Here is a 21,567-nt window from a genome sequence, read left to right on the forward strand (position 1 = left end):
ACCCAGGCCCTCATGCATGGTAAAGTGTGCATTCCATTGAATGAGCTATCTCCTAGTCAAAATCTCTCATTTATCTTTATTTATTTATATATAGAGACAGAACAGCACACATACTTACACATGTGAGATGGGGCGGGGAGAGAGAGGGGTGGGGCACAGCAACAAAACTTCTTTCACTGCAGTGGGAGTCAGATTTGAACTTGGGTTGCACATAAGTCAAAGCAACACACTATCCAAGTGAGCTATTCTGTCTGGCCTCAGTTTTTCATTTCTTTGGGTTAAAGCTAAACAAACCTGTGCTGTATGAATAGGTGAGGGATACATTAGGTTATGTCAGTCATTCAGATCAATTCAACAAACATTTATGTATCCTTGACAGAAAATTTTTTTTCCTCTGAAAATATAAGATAAAGGACCACATGAGAAACAATATAGCACAAACGATGTTTCTACTACTCCTGTGAATATTTATTGAGTACCTCTTATGTGCTTGACATGTCCTGAGCACCTGCTGGTGATGCAGTCTTCCACCTGGTAAGTGGCAAGAACTCCTCACTTATTCTCTACTGTACTCATTGATTTTTTTAATTTTTAAGTTATTTATTTTTTCATTCTCTTATGTGCTGGCCTAAGCACTTGTAGATAGGAATGTGCATTGAATAGGGGAAAAGTGTGTAGGTAGAAAAACATTAAGAACTAAATGAGTTGAAGACAAAGCAAAAGAAAGCCCCTTGATTTCACATAAGACTACTATATAGCTTGATTTTATCCTTGGAAATTTTTCTTATTTCAAAGCAAAGAAACTCAAAAAGGAACAGCCTCATAAGACTGGGGGAAAAGGGAAAAGGGTACTTAAGTTCAGACTGTAGTTTCCACAGGAAATGTGTGAGTGTTGGGGTTGTTCCCAGAGAGGCATCGAGATGGTGGTAATGGAACTTCTTCCTGGAGCTCAAGTACTTCTGTTCAAATCCCAGATTAGCAAATTTGGGAATACTACTTAACCTCTCTGGGCTTTGGGACTAACTCTTATATAAAATTCTACCTCCCTTCCTCTGACAGGGTTATTATGAGGATTAAGGAATATCGTATCTCTCAAGTAGAGATGGGTGACAATGACAACAGGTGTGCACTAGTTACTGTCCCAGTGAGTCTCTCACAGAAAATCCCAGACACCTTGAATTAGTCAAGAGAACATCTGCCTTCACTGCAGTTTTATTTCTGTTCATCTTTCCCGAAAATGTCAGTCACTTCCCCAGAAACTCGCTTAATCTCTGCCTCTGCTTTCCTCTCTAACCCTGGCATGTTAGCTCCCATATAGACTCCCTGAAAATCTGGTCCTGGATCTCTGACTCAGGCCCTTTCTGGTGATAAAGAAATGTGCAAACTGGTTATTTCTTCTTTAGTGCCTGAGACTGGTTGGGTAGGGCGTGAATTCTCTGAGTCAGCATTTCAAAGAAAAGATTAAAAGCAAGTTAAACTGTTAGTTCAAACACTTCAGTTAATCCAAGCATAAGCCTAGGTTTTTGGGGTCATGTAAGGTTACCAAGTTTTAACACCAAAAGTGATCATGAAGAAGTGGTCTACACTCTTTCCACTAGAAAGGAAAAGTTTATATGTTTTGTATATGTGTACCACTTGGCTTCTCAGGATTTTAATATCTCTGCCTGTAAAATGTGCACCATGTATTGTTAGTCCAGGTTTATATTCATGTTTTACTATTCTAGATACTTAAGTTTGGGAGCCAGAGCATATTTTTATAGATAATATATATGTTAATTATATCCAATAGTTACTATTTCCAAATTTATCTATAGAACTGTTTAACTACCCTTTATTTTCTTAAAAATCATCTATGTGTTCTTCTCTACTTTATAAAAATGTATTTTTATTTCTTTATTTTGGATAGGGACAAGAGAGAAGTTGACAGAGAAGGGGGATGTAGAGAAGGAGAAACAGAGAGACACCTGTAGCACTGCTTTACCACTTGTGAAACTTCTCCCTGCAAGTGGTGACTGGGGGCTTGAACCTAGGCCCTTGTGCACTGTCACGTGTGCACTCAACCAGGTGCACCCCACCCTCTACCTTTTTTTCCTTTTAAATATTTTATTTACTTATTTTTAATGAAAGAAATGTAGAGAGAAAGATACACACAGAGAGAACTACCAGAGCACTGCTTAGCTCTGGCTTATGGATTGAACCTGGGACTTTAGAGCCTCCGGCATGAAAGTCTTTTGCATAACCATTATGCTCTCTACCTTTATTTTTTAAGAAGTATGGTTTATAGTTTCTGTGGACATACCTTCTAACCCGACATGGTTCAAAGACTTCGATGTTCTGAAATATGAATTGGCTAAGAAACTTTGAATCAAGTGCAGACCTACTATTTCTTTGTTATTGCAATTAACTCAGATATTAAGAGTCGCTTGTAGGTCTCTTTCTTTTATTCCAGCATCACACATGCAGTAACTACGGTGACTGAAGTCCTAGCACTGTCCATTTTTATTGAGACCAGGCTACTGCAGTTGGAACACAATAAATGCACAGCTGTCAGGGTAGTATACTTCACTAGGTAAGCCTGTAGGGCATGTAACACATAGGTGGCAGAGTGGGCGATGCCCTAGGGGAAAAACTGAGTGGCTGTTGTTTTCACAAAATGTTCTGTATCTGCTCACCTTTTCCAAGTTCAGAAGAATGTACTGTTCTCAGAAAATTTTGGCGAGAAGATATGAGAGGGCAGCTCAGAACATGAGGCACAGAGCTGCTTCCTGGGATTCTCCGACTTGCTTATAAGATTCTCCCAGGAAAACTTACCCAATTCTCCCTTTAACTAAGAGCACCTTAAGATGGGGGAAGTGGGATGGGCATAAGTGGGATAATGTGAAAAGGGGTTGGCTGTATGGCGGTGGTAGAAACCAGACTTTTGGGGACAAGCATTATGTAGTATATACAGATGTTAATTTATAAGACTAAACATCTGAGTCCTTTATAATGTTAAAAAGCAATGTAACTTTAATAGAAAAATAAAGCCCGATTCCTGAAACCTCCGTTTGTTAAAGCCTTTTTTAAACTTTACTTATTATTGTATAGAGAGACAGAGAGAAATTGAGAAGGGAGGAGGAGATAGAGATAAGCAGAGAGACACCTGCAACTCTACTTCACCACGTATGAAGCTTTCCCCAGCAGGTGGGAACCAGGCATGTGCTTAACCAGGTGCACCACCACCTCGATCTAAAGCCTTTTTTTTTTCCAAAGCTTTTTTGATGATACTGGACAAGCTACAATAGTTTCTCCTTAATACCCACCTCCTAGTACTCTCATTTCACTGGTCTAAATGAATATATTTTCCTTTCCCTATCAGTTTATAGTGACCTTTTTCAATTGGGCGTATTACAGTTTATAGTAAATACCATTGTTAATGCATGTGTAACATATCCTAATTTTCTGCAAAACACTCTCACCCCCAGAATCTTGCACCCTTACCCCCCAGAGTTCTTTATTTTGGTTCAATACACCAAACCCAGTCCAAGTTTTACTCTGTGTTTCCCCTTTCTGTTCTTATTTCTCAACTTCTGTCCATGAATGAGATCATCCCATATATATCCTTTTCTTTCTCGCTTATCTTGTTTAACATGATTTCTTCGAACTCCATCCAAGAGGAGGTGAAAAAAGTGAATTTATCATTCTTAATAGCTGAGTAGTATTTCATTGTGTATATATCCCAAACTAACTCAGCCACTCATCGTTGAACATCTTGGTTGTTTCCAGGTTTCGGTTATTACAAATTGTGCTGCTATGAACACAGGTATACACAGATCTTTTTGAATGGATGTGTTGAGTTCCTTAGGATATATCCCCAGGAGGAGAATTGCCAAATCATAGGGTATGTCCACTTCTAGCCTTCTGAGAGTTCTCCAGACTGCTCTCTGCAGGAGTTGGACCAATTTACATTCCTACCAGCAGTGCAGAGGGTTCCTTTACCCCCACTCCTCTCCAGGATTTGTTACTTTCACTTCTGATGTATGACATTGTCACAGGAGTGAAGTGGTATTTTGTTGTTTTTATTTGAATTTCTCACAATCAATGATGTGGAGTATTTTTTCATGTCTGTTGGCCTTTTGGGTGTCTTGCTTTGGTGTATATTCTGATAATATCATCTCTTCTTTTTTGGATGGGGTAATTTCTTGTTGTTGTTGCTTTTATTGCTTACTCTGGTGAGCTCTTTATATATTTTTGTTATTATTCTTTTCTTTTCTTTTTCTGATGTATGGCATGTAAAAATCTTCTCCCATTTTGTAACATGTCTCTTTGGATGGTGGTTTCTTTTGCTGTGCAGAAGCTTTGATGGAATCCCATTGGTTTATATTTATTTTTGTCTTCCTTACAATTGGACAAGTATCATTGAGGAAGCCTATACAATTTTTAAAAATATTTATTTATTTTCTTTTTTGTTGCCCTTGTTGTTTTTATTGTTGTTGTAGTTACAGTAGTTGATGTCATCATTGTTGGATAGGACAGAAATGGAGAGAGGAGGGGAAGACAGAGAGGGGGAGAGAAAGACAGACACCTGCAGACCTGCTTCACCACCTGTGAAGCGACTCCCCTGCAGGTGGGGAGCCGAGGCCTCTAACGGGATTCTTGCACTGGTCCTTGTGCTTTGCACCACATGTGCTTAATCCGCTGAGCTACCGCCGGACTCCCGCCTGTAAAATTTATATGGATAGAAGTTCTGCCAATATTTTCCTTTAAGTCCTTGATCTATGTGTAGTTTACTTTTTTTTTTTTTTTTTTTTTAATTTTTTTTAAGTTTTTTTTTTAATTCCCTTTTGTTGCCCTTGTTGTTTTATTGTTGTAGTTATTATTGATGTCGTTGTTGTTGGATAGGACAGAGAGAAATGGAGAGAGGAGGGGAAGACAGAGAGGGGGAGAGAAAGACAGACACCTGCAGACCTGCTTCACCGCCTGTGAAGGGACCTGCCTGCAGGTGGGGAGCCGGGGGCTCGAACCGGGATCCTGACGCCGGTCCTTGAGTTTAGCGCCACCTGCGCCTAACCCGCTGCGCTACAGCCCGACTCCCGTAGTTTACTTTTGTGTGCGATGAAGTGTAGTGGTTTAGTTTTATTCTTCTGCATGTTTCAACTCAATTTTCCCAGCACTACTTGTTGAAGAGACTCTCCTTTCTCCATTTAATAGTTTTGGCTCCCTTATAAAAAATAGATTTCATAGGTATGGAGGCAATTCATAAATGTTTTATCTGCACTAATGAACATGTACATCTAAATAATTATAATATAATCACTAATAACAGTAAATATTTTGAGTTTTTAACATATGCTAGCATTACCTAATTTACTTTTCATGACAATCTTGGCAAACAGGTAACAATTTTTTCTTTGAGAAACTGAGTTAGCACAACTGAAGTAATTCTTTCAGGGTCATGTACTGAGATGTAGCAGACGTGGGGCTTGAAGCAGGTTTTTTAGTACCAGACTCTGTGTATTTGACCATGACCCAACCTACTAGCACACCATTCAGTATGTGTCAGCATTCAGTATGTGTCAGCTCAAGGCAAAGTGCTGTGGGGGTACCAGTGGGATTTAGATATTCCCCGGTACCCAGAAGTGAAGACAGAAATACATCCAGCTCTGTAGAAGACACCGTGCCAAGTTCGTGTCCAAGAAAGGAATATTACACTGTAGTTAGGGATCTATTTTATGTTTTCAAGCTCACTGGCTAACATGAATTATTAGATATTAAAATGTCAACTCAGACTTTGAAAACTAGGAAAAATTGTCTTTATCAAAAAGAGAGGAGAGATAGAGAGAAAGAAAGGAAAGCAGAGTAAAAAAGGGAGAAGTTGAGTTGTTTGACTTTAAAGTCTAGAAGTATGCTTTTTTCTGTTTCTTTCTTTCTTTTTTTCTTTCTTTCTTTCTTTCCCCTTCCCTTCCTTCTTCCCTTCCTTCTCCTTCCTTCCTTCCTAATTTTTTTTTTTTTTCTTCCCCTCCAGGGTTATTGCTGGGCTCGGTGCCTGCACCATGAATCCTCCGCTCCTGGAGGCCATTTTTCCCCCTTTTTGTTGCCGCCTCGTTGCGGTTATTATTGCCATTGTTGACGTTGCTTTGTTGTTGGATAGGACAGAGAGAAATGGAGAGAGGAGGGGAAGACAGAGAGGGGGAGAGAAAGATAGACACCTGCAGACCTGCTTCACCGCCCGTGAAGCGACTCCCCTGCAGGTGGGGAGCCGGGGGCTCGAACCGGGATCCTTACGCCGGTCCCTGCGCTTTGCGCCACGTGCGCTTAACCCACTGCGCCACCGCCCGACCCCCCTAATTTTTTCCTTTCTTTTCTTTTTTCTTTTACATAGAGATACAGAGAAACAGAGATAGAGAGTGAAAGACCACAACACCAGAGCTTCTTTCAGTGTGGGGGAGCCAGCTTGAACCTGCGTTGCATGCATGGCAAAGCTGCACACTATCCAACTGAGCTATTTCACTGACCCAAAGTGTTTTCTTAATTGTATCCCTGAGTGAGTGGTGGTCAGGTAGTATTTAGATGCCTCCTTATTAATTTTTTGCTTTTTTTTTTTTCAAATAATCTTATCTCCAATGATTCAGTTTCATTTAATAATTAATGTCATTAATTCCCAAAACACTAACCTTGATGCAAAATCTTCTCATTATGCAAAGAGGAAGAACAGGTCTTTAAACTGATCTTCCCCTGTCAAACTTCCCCAGTGTCTATAAGTAATAAACCAAAGAAACAAACAAACCCCAAATCCACCCAACCTTCAAATTCCTTTCCAAACACTTGGTGGATTGCTACATATTTTGAGTTGTTTACTCAAGCCAAGGGCAACGATGACACTTTTAATCTTACAGACAAAGCCTTAAAACAGTGATATCTTCAGGTGTTAGGAGTAACAAAACCTTGTAGTGTAATCACTGAAACACTTTTTTGAAAATAACTTGCCAGACTAACTTTTTTCTAAATAAATTTATTCTGAATTTGGTAACTGAATTCAGGAAGTCCTGAAGTGAAATGGGTGAGAAGGTTTGTCCTGAGCCAGAAGGAGTGAGTGTTATTTCCTGGCAATCCTGCCAGTTCCCAGTCCTGACTGAAAACCCTGTGAGCCCAGCAAGACTTCAGCAGCTCTTATCCTTTCTGGAAAACACAAACAAATTGAGAGGTCTGCACAAATTGCTATGCGATATTCAACATCCTGTGGCTAAATAAACCGACTGTATACTTAACTAGATCAAGTCTTGATTATACTTGAAATGTGACTTTTAAAGTAAAGAGTCATTTAAAGGAGAGATTCTACATTAAAATTGCCAAGTTTAAACATGATAAATTCTCTCTTAGGAAATAGAAATGTATCGGCACTCTTAAGACACAATATTGTCCCAGGAATGCAATTCTGAGCATAACACCAGGAGAAAGACTATTTTGAACCATGAATAGTCTTCTTCCTTATCAGCCTAGAGGACTACATTACAAAAGAAAGATTTAAAATGTAAGACATGGGGAGCTGGGCAGTAGCACAGCAGGTTAAGCGCACATGGCGCAAAGCATAAGGATACCAGTTCAAGCCCCTGGCTCCCCACCTGCAGGGGAGTCACTTCACAGGTGGTGAAGCAGGTCTGCAGGTGTCTATCTGTCTCTCCTCTGTTTTCCCCTCCTCTCTCCATTTCTCTCTGTCCTATCCAACAATGATGACATCAATAACGACAACAATAACAATAACTACAACAATAAAACAACAAGGGCAACAAAAGGGGAAATAAATAAATAAAATATAAAAAATCTTTAAAAAAGTAAGAAATTTGTTTTGAAAATTATATATTTCCACTAGGTATTAATAAATCAAAAAGAAAATTCTAATACTGGACAGGTTAAATTACTCACACTTATAAAACACTATTATAAGAGGAAAATGTCAGACAACAGTGTACTGATCTTTACTTCCTGCCCCCTCCCAGTGAACTGTCACAGTTTCCTCCGTCCCCTGCAGAGTGGCTTGAAAAGCCTGTAGGTCTCCTGTCTGTTCTAGGGAGTTTACTCAGCTGCAGTGCTACTAGAACTTCTTCTTTTCTTGCCATTAAAAAAAAAGATTTTACTGTTTTTTTTTAAGGGTCACAGAAATATTAAGCAGAAGTTACAGACATTTCCTATGTGTCTCTTGCTACCAAAGTCACATTTCAAGTATAATCAAGACTTGATCTAGTTAAGTATACAGTTGGTTTATTTAGCCACAGGATGTTGAATATCACATAGCAATTTGTGCAGACCTCTCAATTTGTTTGCCACCTCTTTCATTACACTGCTCCCCACCAGAACAACACATTTGTGACATGTCCTTATCAGTGACATGTCCTTATCATTCAAAATCCACAGTTTGCATTACAGTTCACTCTTGATGTTTGACAAGTATTTCTTGATTGTATATCTTTTTAAATTTTAAAAAAAATCTTTATCTGTTGGATAGAGACAGCCAGAAATTGAGAGGGAAAAGGGTGATCGAGAGGGAGAAAGACAGAGAGACACCTGCAGCACTGCTTCACCACTTGTGAAGCTTTCCCCCTACAGGTGGGGACCAGGGGCTTGAACCTGGGTCCTTGCTCACTGTAACATGTGCGCTCAAGCAGGTGTGCCACCACCTGCCCCTTGATTGTGTATCTCATATGTATGATCTTGTTACCAGAGTTTTCCACTGTCCTAAATGTACATTTGCTTCACTGATTCGCAAAATAAGAAATGTCTCATGAATTTTGTGTGTCATCTTTGCACAAGGGATATGCTGATCTCTGTATACCTCCACTGTTCATGAAGCTTCCCTCATGGAGGTGCTAACATGTGGTCAGGGGTTTTAACCCAGGTCCTCATGCATGGTAAAGTCTGCACTCTACCAGGTGAGCCATCTCCCCAACACCCTCAATATTCTTTATAAGACTATGTTTACTAGTGAAGCAGTTGTGTCCCTATTTTTTAAGTGCCATAAGTGGGTCTATCAGAATTAGGAATCACAGAGGAAGCAGGGGTTGATGATTCTCTTTTATTGTGCCCTGTCAAGACTCTATGAAGCTGACTGTGTACTCAAGGCCCTCACCATATAACAGAAAGTGAACACCATCACATTCAGAAGGAAAGATATTATTGCAGTTTGAAGTATATTCAATTCCAACCCTTCATCTCTTTGTTTCAGAGAATTTTTTAGTATTCTTTTTTAAATGTTATTTATTCCCTTTTGTTGCTCTTGTTGTTTTATTGTTGTAGTTATTATTGTTGTTGATGGTGTAGTCGTTGTTGGATAGTTCAGAGAGAAAAATGGAGAGGAGGGGAAGACAGAGAGGGGCAGAGAAAGATAGACACCTGCAAACCTGCTTCACCACTTGTGAATCGACTCCCCTGTATGTGGGGAGTCGGGGGCTCAGACTGGGATCCTTATGCCGGTCCTTGCGCTTTGTGCCATGTGCGCTCAACCCGCTGCACTACTGCCTGACTCCCTCAGAGAATATTTATACGGCAGAAATAATGGTTAAAACTTCTATACTCTTTATTTCCTGAAAAATAGGAGGTGGTTTTCAGACTATACAGGATGAGACCTTGAGTTCATCAGGCTTCTGTGTGCTTTCTGTGCATTTCCTCCTAAAACATGTCTTATCAAAGGCCTTAGACTCTGCTGGCCATTTTGAACGCTAGAGACAAGCAAGAAGAGGGGGTTCTGCATCTGCATGAGTTTCTCTTTAGTCTGTTCTGCAAAGCAGCTGTAACATATTTACTATCTTTGCAAAGCAGTTCCTGTAAAACAGGTGTGAGAAAGTTCCTTTTGTTTAACCCCGCTTATCAATCTCAGGTCAACTCATTCCTTTAAGACCATGACAGGTAGCTCTCTCCTGATAAGATCATGGTCTCAGCTACCCTCCAATTCTATAGGTGGGGTGGACTATATAGTTTTCACTCTACTAAGAAGTTGTCAGCTTTGTTATCTTCAAAACTTAAAATACTTCATGGAACATTATAGGAATTCCATGAATTTCTGTAGAATGAGTGAACAAGTCATGTGTATTTTATTTGCTTAATTTTAAATATTTTTATTAATTTACTTTGCATAAAGACAGAGAGAAATGGAAAGGGATGGAGATAGAGAGGGGGTGGTGGAGAGAAAGACACTTGCTGTACTGCTTCACTATTTGTGAAGTTTACCTCCCACAGGTAGGGATCAACTGGGGGCTTGAACCTGGACCCTAGCACACTGTAATGAGTACACTCAGCCAGGTGTACTAGCACCTAGCCCCCAAATCGTGTTTATTTACTCCAGGATGGGAATTCTCATATAGCAATACCCTTTGCAGTGTTATACTTAAGTAGCTGAGGATCCAAGTAGATAGCCCTAATAACCAGAGGTGGGACTTATCTTGTCTCAGTGTGGCTGATACTTCTCAGTTACTGTTTGCAACTTTAATCCCTCCTAGACCAGTTTAATATAGCGAATCATGTGTATAAGTTAGTTCTTGCTACATTTATTATTTTGCAAACCAAATGTGCATTAGTCTCTGATACTTCCATGGAGTTCATGCTTCTTGAATTTTAATCCATTCTTATGGCTGTTTTCTTTACTTTCAAAAAAATTCCTTTACTATATTTGATAATCATTTTTTGCCAGTGATGAGCAGAGAAAATCTTTGCACACTACCTACTGCAGGAGTTTTCCTCCCCTCCATCGCCATATTTTAGCCTATTTCCTTCCATATGTTGATTTCAACATATATTTGCCTTCAAGTTCAACTGGGCCAACCCTGTATAGTAGTAAAGCATATTTACCAAACTTCCCTGCCTCTAGCTCCAGACAGCCAGGCCACTGTTAGAAGACTAGAGGACAGCAGGAAGGGGGAAACCAAGGTAATTCTCTCCACTCCTAGATCCCACTATGGGCAGGCAGCATGCTCACTCTAATCACACTTCCTTCATGTAACCAGCAAGGCAAATCCTATTCCTAGAACCTTTAGGAATGCTAGCAGATGTCTGTTTTTGTTTCTTTCAAGATTACCTTATCTCTTTCACTTCTCAACTCTTCCTTTGCCTTTGCAACAATTCCATATGTCAAATTCACCCTGTCCAAGAGACCTAGAATGGTTTCTGATTTTTCAACAGGAGCACTATGCAATTATATACTAATACTGACTATGTGAGCACTTCCTTTCTTACTGCCTTGTAAGATGAGGTGAATTATCCATGAACACCTACCTAGAAAATAATGTCATACTCGTTTTTGGAAGAGTGTTGAAATTTTTGAATGGATATATATATATATATATATATATATATATATATATGTACAAAATGTTATTAACATCCACACAAACATCTCTGCATGCTAAAACAATCTTAATTTTTGTTACTTTGGAGTAAGCATTTGAAAGGTCCTTGACTTAGGAAACTGGAGCACTGTCTTGACAGTTGTTTCACTCCCTTTCCAAATCTGCTGGTAGCTGGTTGCAACTGACTTGCCAGTCACTTAATGCTGGATCCTCTTGTATCTGTGCCAAATGCATTTAACCCTTCAGTTTGGATTCCAGTGTGCACCCAAAGCTGGATTCAGGTGATATAGGATGAGGTTCACTGGGAGGAGGATGGCCATTGAGTCCGACTCATTTGAATTTAAGTGCATTTCTTGAATTTTGTAAATTTGGGGTAAATGAATTTTTAAAGCTTCATTTCAAACAGGGAGAAAAATAAACTTTACAGTAAGTTAATACAATTCAGCTGTGTGTGGGGGGAGGCCTGCATTAAGACCACAGTCACCATTGACTAAGTCTCAGACGTGGCTGCTGAGTGCTGACTTTGTCAACAGGCAAGGGTCTAGAAAAAAGCACCTACAGCCTGCTCCCATTCATTGCCAGTTACACTTAGAAATAAGCCAGAATTTAAGACTTTTCCAGCAATGCAATAACTTTGCTTCTGCTGAACAGCTAACTTTATTTCTTTTCTGTTTATTCATCTTGTCTGCTTATTAAATACTCGTCATACTTCTTAGTCTTTATAGTTAGGATATAAAAAGGAAGAGATCAGGATTAGGATTACTTCCTCCTCATTCTTCTTCTTCTTCTTCTTCTTCTTCTTCTTCTTCTTCTTCTTCTTCTTCTTCTTCTTCTTCTTCTTCTTCTTCTTCTTCTTCTTCTTCTTCTTCTTCTACCAGAGCTTAACTGGGGATTTTGGCTGCATGGTTTCAGCTTTGAGCCTTTTATTCCCCCCTAATAGGTGAAAGAGAGGGATAGACAGAGAAGGAGGAGAGATATCACAGAACTGTTTTACTGCTCGTGAGGCTTCACCTTTGCATGGTGCTCCCACATGGTGCCTGGGTACTGAAGCCAGAGTCCTGGGTCATAGTAAAGTGAACGTTCTACCGCTGAGCCATCTCTCGCCTCGAGGAATGTTTAACTTTGCACAGGTCTGAGCTAAGACCTGGTAAACAGCTGGATATTGTTGAAAGGCATTCAGGTTCTAAATATTTTGTGGTGAGGAATTAGGCTCTGTTTTCTATCATGAGATATCATCTAAGCTCTGATTTGACAAAACTCTAAGCAGGAGGGCATTATATCATGTCATACTTTTGTTTTATCTTTCTTTAGAGGCACTATTTCTCCTGTTAGGGGGAATGGACAACCTACACTATTAACTTTATTTTATATAATACCTCTGTTAAATGTTTATAATCATTATTTTTCTTTTACATATAGTGTCCACTTTGTTTATTTTTATTAGCAATTCAATATTGATTTACAAACTTACATGTCAACAGGAGTATAATTCCACACTGTTTCCAATGCCAGAGTTCTGAATCCCAAGTCCCTCCACTGCAAACCATCACGGTCCTCCCAAGGTTGCAGACATGGGTTAACTGTCATCTCTACAACTATCTTGTCTACATTTGTACATAATTGCCCTCCTTTTCCTTCCTGGTCCATTCCTCTCTTCCCCTCCAAACCACAAATAACCCTATTACTTCATCCAGATATAGTTCCCCTTTTCATCCTCTCTCTTTGGGACCTGATGGTACTGAGCTCAGAGCCCTCTTATCATCTTCCTCCTATCACTTCTCCTCCATTGGAGCATGGATCAAAGTTGTTTTTGGGGTACAGAAAATAGGAGTTCTGGATTTTGTAATTGCTTCTTCACTGGACATGGATGTTGGCAGGCAGATCCATACCCCCAGACTGTTTCTGTCTTTCCCTAGTGGAGTAGGGCTCTGGAGAGGTGAGGTTCCAGGACATATAAGTGAGTTCATCTGTCCAGGGAAATCAGGATGGAAACATGGCAGTGCCTGAAACTTGGTGTCTGGAAGATAGCAGGACACAAAGTGAGACAAAATGGTTAATGAATAGGAATCAAAAAGTAGGAACAGAGCAGATGAAATTAGGGATCTTAAAGTGGAAGAAAGCTCAGAAGTTCATTTTAGGCATGTTTTTAGGAGACCCACATATAGTCATTACTTTTACTACTTAAAAAGGAAAGAAAAATATCAGCCAGCCAACACACACACACACACACACACACACACACACACACACACACACACACACACACAACAAAAAAAAAAACCTAGTAGGCCATCAAGAAGTGTGGGAAAGGAGGGATACTGCATGTCAAGTCTCTGTAACACTGCTGACATGCACAGATCTAAACAGCAAGATTAGGGATGAATGTGGAGCAAAATTTTATCACAGCTTTAAGGATTGAGATGTTCTGAGATTAAGGTTTTAAAATTTTTATCGAGGACATTGGTTACGTGATATAGACAAGGAGATTTGGGGGCATCTGTAGGAATAGGCTCTTATCCTTTGAGAATACGGCAGGGAGAAGAGTAGGCCAAGAAGTTTGAGGAGTGACTGGTTTGTTAAAAGGTATGAACGATTGTTGCAGAGTCAAAAATACTTGGTCTCTGCTGCCATTTATCATTTATGAGCAATAGACATGTGAAGGTTGATGCTAAAGCAGCTTCTAACCAGAGAGTAAAGAAAGAACCAAGAGAAGCATATTATTTAGAGTAGATATACTTACTTATTTTTTTTAGCTTTCTTTCCTAGACTATGGGTTTTGAAAATGAGCTTTAGAGGAATGTGTAGTTTTACCTGTTTATTCCAGTGAGTCTATGTTTAAAATGAAAATAAGCCAGATAGTACCCAGCTGAGTGTAATTTGTTCTGCAATTTGTTCTGCAATTTGTCCACCAGATATTTTTCATTTCTCCTTATCCTACTCTAATTTTCATTTAAAGCCTACTCAACATTGCATAATTATCACTTCCTTGCCCATCCTCCTAGATTATAATTTCTCTGGCAATAGGTATCTTTGATTTGTTCACTGACGTATATCCCTAGAATTTAGTACATGGATACAGATTTTATAGTCTAATTCTTCTGAGGGTATCCACTTTTCACTTCTCAAAAGTATGTAGGGCCAGAGGGATAACTCAGCAAGCAGGGCAAATGGCTTATCATGCAGATGGCCCAGGATCAAGTCCCAGTGCCACATGGGAAGTGCTATGACACTGGGAGAAACTCTGGTGTTATTCTCACTCTCCCTCTTTCTGAGTGAAAAATTAACCCAGAGTGGTGAAATTGTGCATGCACAGGGCCCTGGTCTAGTAAAGAAAAACAGATTTGTAATACTTTTCCAACTCTTCTGTTCACTGAATTTGTCTGGCAAGCAATCTCCAGATACTAGAGATGTGTTTTCCTGAGCAGCCTTCCTGAGAAGAGAGCACAGTTATTCTCTGGCCTCAACATTCTAAACCCTGGCAATTTGTCTCTTCTAGTAAAGGAGGGGCTTCCTTCTGAGTGTGTGTGTGTGTGTGACCACCTTTCCTGAACTTAAATGGTTTAACTCACTCCTCTATAGCTTGGTGGTTCCTGGGGAATGAGATGTTGGAAAGTGCCTGTAGGACTGAACAAAATACGTTGCCATTAGTTGTTGTCTCTGAGCTGGCTCTCCGCCCCCTTTCCACACACTGTTTGGCTTATGTAAAGACCTTTAGAACATTTTGGTCCCTGTGCAATGGCTCCACCCTATAGCTGCCTGGGTTTGGGACTCAACCCATAATATGGATACCTTTGGGAGTGGAAAATGAATTAGCAGGAGGTCAGGCAGAGTGACCCAGAAAAGCTGGTCTTTCTGGAAAGTTACTGTTCTCATACCAATTCTTGAGAACTGTGTCTGAGCCAGGTTGCTCTCATTATCATCTGTGATGTTGAGGTCCCTAGACCAGAGGCCCCTTTAAGAAGGACAGAGCCAGAGTAGAAGAGTCATTTTCACCATCTTGACAACAATAGAACATCTGAGAAATGTTTAGAACAATGCTTTGACTACGCAAAATCACTGAATTATTCTCCACATTAATTAATTTGGTAAGATAAACTGAATTTTGATAATTCCAGGAGTTTGGCCTTCACAGTATTCCTTTCAATACAAGATCAGGCACATGCAATTAACCCATACTTAACCCATACTTCACTGATTAAAAATGATTTACATTTTTTAATATTTTAAAAGTATTTCCTTATGTGCTGTGGATCAAGGCAAGTATTATACTACTGACTTATATCCCTGGCCCCTTGAACAATACAGTTTGGAAGTTTTCTCAGAATTTCTTGAAATAGCAAAGAGTTTCTTTATGTAATTCTGTTTATAATACTACTGCTATCCAAAAATGGGATTTTAAATGTTCTAGTAGCCACACAGAGAAAAAAAAGAAAGGAAAAGGTGACATTAATGTCAAGAACATACTTTTCTAGTCCTGGAAAATGCTTGCCCCTCCTCCAGTTAGGGAGCTAAAGTCTAGTCCTAAAATCTGAATCCCCTGAGTCCTGAGGCAAGTCTTGTTTATACCCTTCAACAGCAGCAAGTATACTCAGGTCTGAGCTCTGGCACAAGGCATGTGATCTGCTGGAGTTATTTGGAAAATATGACCCTAGCTTAGAGTGATTAATTTCCTTTATCATTACATTATCAAATCAACTCTTTCAAGAGCACAAGTTATATTATTCTTTTTTACTGCAATGTGTTCATATGTTGCTTTAGAAATTTTTTTTTTTTAGTATGATAAACTGAATCTTGATAGTTCTGAGAGCTGCTTGCCTTAAATTTCCTTCCAATATAAGATCAAGCATTTACAAAATGGTGGTCTCAATGCCAGAAGAAGAAGGAGAAGGAGGAGGAAGAGGAAGAGGAGAAGGGGATGAAGAAGGAGGAGAAGAAAAGAAGAAGGAGAAGAAAAAATAGAAGAATGCAGTCTTGCTCTTTTGAAGCTCATTGTGTGGTGCTAGAGGAGACAGAAAATAAGCTAACCATAGGATGGTGACTAGTTCACCATATGTGCAGCCCAGGTTCCAGTCTAACCCACTTAACATGAGAGAAACTTCAGCATTATACTTGTTCTGTCTCTTGATTTCTGAAAAAGTTAGCTTTCATTGTTAAAGCTCATGCAGCAGCAGCAAACTTAATAAACAAGCAAGTGCTAAGAAAGGCAGGTGATAAGGCAGTGAGGATACAGAATGATGAACTATTGCATTCAGTGGTCAAGGAAAGTCCCTCTGGCAAGTGACGTATGTTCACACAATATAGGGTAAACTCTGGAAAGATGTGGGGAAGAGGGTTCCAAGAAAGGTGGTGCGGGGAGAAAATAAGTTTAAAGTCCCTAGGACTTGAGTGTGCTTGGGAACCACAAGGAGCACCAACAATCTCCCAAAGCTATGCAAATGAGGGAAAGTTACCAGGACAGGAGGTGAGACTTGAGGTGGAAGCAGGAGTCAGAAAGAGATGGGGGTGGGGATGGGGCTCATGGGCTACAAAGAGACTAGCATTAGAAGTCATGGAAAGGTTTTGAAGGTCTTGAACAAAGAGATGGTATCTAACTTGGCCATTAAAGGGATCAGGCTGAAGCATGATATTCCAGGGAGGAAACTAGAATGATAAGTTATCAGTCAGCACATGATTAGTGTGAGTGTGATCATCCCTTCTGTGACATCCAGGTCAAGGTGAGTTAATAATGAGTTCTTTGAGTCAGAATTTGAGAGTATAGAATTTCAGTTAGAAAGTTTATAAAATACATTTGTCTTATCATTGTACTGTTCAACATAGCAGCCACATGTGCCTAAGGAGAACTTGAAATGATACTAGTCTTAACTGAGATGTATCTCTATATAAATTACACTGAATTTCACAGACACAGTATTAAAAAATCAGAGTGTGAAATATCTCTTCAATAATTTTTATTCTAATTACATACTAAAATTATAATATTTGGGATATACTGGATTAAGTAAAACATATTAAATTTTTTCTCTTATGAAGACCTTTATTCCATATGATGTGTGTATTACATAAGTCAACACTTCATAGTTTTTTAGCAAAGTCTAATTTCAGCAAGTGGACAGGGCTTATTTCTTATGCATTACAGAGCCCAGAGTAGTATTCATTGTGTATATATACCACAACTTACTCAGCCACACATCTGTGTTGGACACCTGGGTTGCTTCCAGGTTTTGGCTATTACAAATTGTGCTGCTATGAACATAGGTATACACAAGTCTTTTTGGATGGGTATATTTGGTACCTTAGGATATATGCCCAGGAGAGGAATTTCAAGGTCATAGGGTAGGTCCACGTCTAGCCTTCTGAGAGTTCTCCAGACTGCTCTCCACAGGGGTTGAACCAATTTACATTCCCATCAGCAATGCAGGAGGGTTCCTTTGTCCCCACAACCTCGCCAGCATTTGTTGCTGCTACCTTTTCTGATATATGGGATTGTCACAGGAATGAAGTGATATCTCATTGTTGTCTTTGTTTGCATTCTCTGACAATCAGTAACTTGGAAGATGGGCAAACGCTAGAAGAAGAAGAAGAAGAAGAAGAAGAAGAAGAAGAAGAAGAAGAAGAAGAAGAAGAAGAAGAAGAAGAAGAAGAAGAAGAAGAAGTAACTTGGAGCATTGTTTCATATGTCGTTGGCCTTTTGGGTCTCTTCTGTGGTCATATTCTCTCCCCATTTTTGGATGGGGTCATTTGTTTTCTTGTTGCTAAGTTTGGTGAGCTCTGTATATATTTTGGTTATTAGCCTCTTGTCAGATGTATGACATGTAAAGATCTTCTCCTAATCTGTGGGAAGTCTCTTTGGATGGTGGTTTTTTTTTTGTTTGTTTGTTTGTTTTGTTTTTTTTTGCTGTGCAGAAACTTTTTCAATTTGATGTAGTCCCATTTGTTTGTTTTTGACTTAGTCTTCTTTGTATTTGGATTCATTTCATGATAAATGGCATGTTTATGGTTATGTGATTATTTATAGGCGATCTTTCAGAACTTCTTTCAGGACAGGCTTGGTGATAGTTGATTCTTTCAACTGTTGCTTGTCTGAGAAGGTTTTTATGCCTCCATCTAGTCTGAATGACAGTCTAGCAGGATACAGTAGTCTTTAAAATTTAGACAGAAAAAAGTTCTGCTTATATTTTCCTGTAAGTGTTGGGCAGTTTCTGGTCTAATATCCATGGTATGTTGAAATCCCCTACTATAAATGTATTGCTGTTAATATATTACTATAGCTCTTTTGGTAGATATTTGATGTACTTAGATGGCCTCTCACTGGGTGCATAGATGTTAATAATTGTTAAGTCCTCTTGATTGACTGATCCTCTGAGCATTAAGTATTCTTCATCCCTATGTTTTTAAATTTTATTTATTTTAAGGTTTATTGTGTCATACTGAGAATAGCTGTTCTTGCCTTTTTTTTTTTTTTTGTGGTCCATTGGCTTGTATGATAGTTTTCCATCTTTTCACTTTGAGTCTGTGTTTGTCTTGTTGAGTTAGGTGGGATTCCTACAGCAACATATGGTTGTGTTGTGTTTTCTGACCCATCTTCCTACTCTGTGCTTTTTAATAGGTGAATTCAGGCCATTGACATTTATTAATACTATAGGTTGAAGATGATTTAACGTCATTATTCTAAAATTTTAGAGTGTTCTGATATATGGCATGTTTATGATTCTTCTTCTAGCGTTTGCCCTTCTTCCATAGCCAGTCAACAGCGTCAGGTTGAGCCTGATGTAAAGTTTCGAGACCTCCTTTGAATCTGGAGAGGTGGCAGTCATTGACTATGTGGGTCATTGTCTGTAGCCGCAGGGGCAGTTCGGGTCATCTCTGGCTCCCCAGCGATGGAACATAGCGGTGCACCGGCCATGGCCTGTTCGATAGCGACTGAGGAGGGCCCAATCATAACGTGCTAGGTCAAAGCCAGGTTGACGCTTGCAGGGGTCTGTGATGAGGTGTTTGTTCTTTACCTCAGTTGACTGCCAACTCTGTTTCCAAGAGACTGGAACAGAGAAGTTCAGTGTAGGCGTAGGGGACCAGATTGGGTGACGAGACGTCAAGCGTTGAACAGGGTGGGCGAAGATATCCGCATATATTGGCAGGTCCAGTCGAGTGTAGACGTGGGAAATGAACTTAAATGATGCCGCATCCCTACGAATATCTGGCGGGGCGATGTCGCTAAGAACTGGCAGCCATGGGACCGGGGTGGAACGGATGGTTCCAGAAATTATCCTCATGGAGGAATATAATTTGGAATCGACCAAGTGGGCATGGGGGCTACAGAACCATACTGGGGCACAGTATTCTGCAGTGGAATAGCATAATGCCAGAGATGATGATCGTAGTGTGGAAGCGCTCGCACCCCATGAGGAGCTGGCCAGTCTTGCAATGATGTTATTCCTCGTGTCCACCTTTGCTGCAGTTTTTATGAGATGTTTGTGAAATGACAGAGTGTGATCGAGAGTAACGCCAAGATAGACTGGCTGGGCTTCATGCCGGATTCTCGTATCACCAAGCTGCACATTAAGCTCACGCGAGGCCGAGGCATGGTGTAGATGGAAAACAGATGATACCATTTTTGCAGTGCTAGGGATTAGTTGCCATTTTTTACAGTAATCAGATATCAGAAACATGTCTTTCGTGAGTGTTTCCTCGAGGATGTCGAACTTGGATGCCTGAGTTGCACAGCAGATGTCATCGGCGTAGGTGAACTTCCTTGAAGAAGTTTCTGGGAGGTCATTGATGTCAATATTAAATAGCGTAGGAGCCAGAACAGAGCCCTGGGGGAGGCCACTTGAGACAAGTCTCCATCTGCTAGACTTGTCACCCAGATGCACCTGGAATCTTCTGTTTTGGAGAAGAAACGATATAGTGTTGGCCACCCATGGAGGCAGGCATCTTGACTAGGAGACCACGGTGCCAAACCGTGTCATAGGCTGCTGTGAGATCAACAAAGACAGCACCCGCCTTTAAATTCTTCTGGAATCCATTTTCAATGTAAGTTGAGAGGGCCAGGGCTTGTTCGCAGGTAGATCTTCCTGGGCGGAAACCAGCTTGGGCGGGTGATAGGAATTTCTCTGTAAGATGAGAAATACGTGACAGAAGCAGCCCCTCAAGGAGTCTGTAACACACGGAGAGGAGAGAAATTGGTCTATAGCTGGCGGCCAGTGTTGGGTCTTTCTTTGGTTTCAAAACCATGTTTATGATGATGTGATTGTTTTCCTTTTATAACTTCTTTCAGGGCAGGCTTGGTGATAGTTGATTCCTTCAACTGTTGCTTGTCTGATAAGGTTTTTATGCTTCCACATAGTCTGAATGACAGTCTAGTAGGATACAGTAGTCTTAGTTGAAAGGCTTTCTCATCGAGCTCTCGATATACATCTTGCCTTTCTTTTCTGGCCTTTAGTGTTTGTGTGGAGAAATCTGCTGCTAATCTTATGGGTTTTCCTCTGTAGGTGACACTTTCTTTTTCTCTTGCAGCATTCAAGATACTTTCTTTATCCTTACTCCTTTTCATACTGGACTTACTGATCCTCACAGGCAAAATTCATCCCCATATGAGCTTTTCTGGTGTGGTTACTCTTCTTCCTGGAATTCCTCTTCCCCACATTTTTGCATCTTATTTAGGCTTCTGTTCATATGCCACCTTCTTAGAAAGACTATGTTATCAAAGTTCATCCTCTCTCCACACACTAGTTTTCTTTTCCACTAGCACACTCACCTCTGTTGTTATAACTACTAAATAATGCTACATGTTATTTCCTGAGACTAGGATGGCATGAATTCAACTACTCAACTACCTTATTCATCATTTATTCTCCAATGGGAGATTTAATTCAACACATTTCTGCTGAATAAATAGGTTAGATTGGCTATGAAAGTGGTTAATAAGAGAGATTGTCAATAGAGACATGAGTAATTAGGAAATTAAAATAATAGAAATAGAAAGGCTGGCCAGAAGTTTATAGGTATACTAGGTAAACTTTAAGGCAGACTCAGTTAAGTCTCTATTTTGCAGCATCAAGCAGTGCTTAACTGCTTGTGAAGCTACCCACCTGTAGGTGGGGAACCAGGGACTTGAACCAGTATCCCTGAGTGGGTCCATGCACTTCATACTATGTGTGCTTAACTTGGTGCTTCACCACTCAGCCCCCTATCACAAGTTTTTTATTGGTAGGTCTGGAGCCTAGCACATGTGCAGTTACATAGCTCCTGGGCT

The 21,567-nt window shown here is 40.0% G+C and overlaps 1 long non-coding RNA gene and 1 pseudogene across 1 annotated transcript in view; one reads left to right on the forward strand and one right to left on the reverse strand.

Moving 5' to 3' along the window:
- The first annotated feature begins 390 nt into the window (after window positions 1-390).
- LOC132541242 (uncharacterized) overlaps window positions 391-21,567 on the forward strand; it is a 66,057-nt gene continuing 44,880 nt past the window's right edge. Inside the window, exon 1 of the long non-coding RNA XR_009552410.1 lies at window positions 391-534. This is a non-coding gene — a long non-coding RNA (uncharacterized LOC132541242). The remainder of the gene's footprint in view (window positions 535-21,567) is intronic.
- LOC132541587 (U6 spliceosomal RNA) lies at window positions 8,741-8,841 on the reverse strand (annotated as a pseudogene).

Source organism: Erinaceus europaeus, chromosome 11 (genome assembly GCF_950295315.1).
Source record: "Erinaceus europaeus chromosome 11, mEriEur2.1, whole genome shotgun sequence".
Classification (NCBI taxonomy): Eukaryota; Metazoa; Chordata; class Mammalia; order Eulipotyphla; family Erinaceidae; genus Erinaceus; species Erinaceus europaeus.